This window comes from Hyaena hyaena, unplaced genomic scaffold, assembly GCF_003009895.1.
Source record: "Hyaena hyaena isolate Hyena2069 unplaced genomic scaffold, ASM300989v1 scaffold_634, whole genome shotgun sequence".
NCBI lineage: Eukaryota > Metazoa > Chordata > Mammalia > Carnivora > Hyaenidae > Hyaena > Hyaena hyaena.
Window position 1 is genome coordinate 375,346 of NW_024081267.1, and position 579 is coordinate 375,924.

Here is a 579-nt window from a genome sequence, read left to right on the forward strand (position 1 = left end):
TAGGTGTAGGTAAGGCTACTTGATGTCTCTTCTTTGTCTGCTTTGAAGGTGGAGGGTGTGACAGATTTAAATATGGCCAAATTCTTTGGCACTTCTACTGAGGAGTGATGGTCTACATCCCCTCTTTGGTTCTGGTCTGGGCTCTGTGTCTGTTATGACCTGTAGACTGTAGTGGAAATGACTGAACCACTTTCTGGGTTCTGGTGCAAGAGACTGGCAGCATCTGCTTCTGAAATGTTGATGCCATGCTGTGAGGAAGCCCAGGGACAGACCCTGAGTGAGTGGGGCCATCTTGGAAGTGGATCCTCTGGGCCTAGCTGAGCCATCCGAGTGATACTACATGGAGTAGAGATGAGCAGTCCCTATGGAGTCCGGACCAAATTGCTAATTTGTGAGCAAAATAAATGATTTTATTCGGATGGATGGCTTGTTATGTAGCAGTGAGAAGGTATAAATGTAATCTGCATCAAGAGAAGGTGACATTTGGATTATTTATCCTGCTGGCTGGTAGTTTTTCTGTTCTCCATCAAGTCTCAAGTGTCGGAAACACAGGAATCCCAATGACTCTTCAGCTGCTTA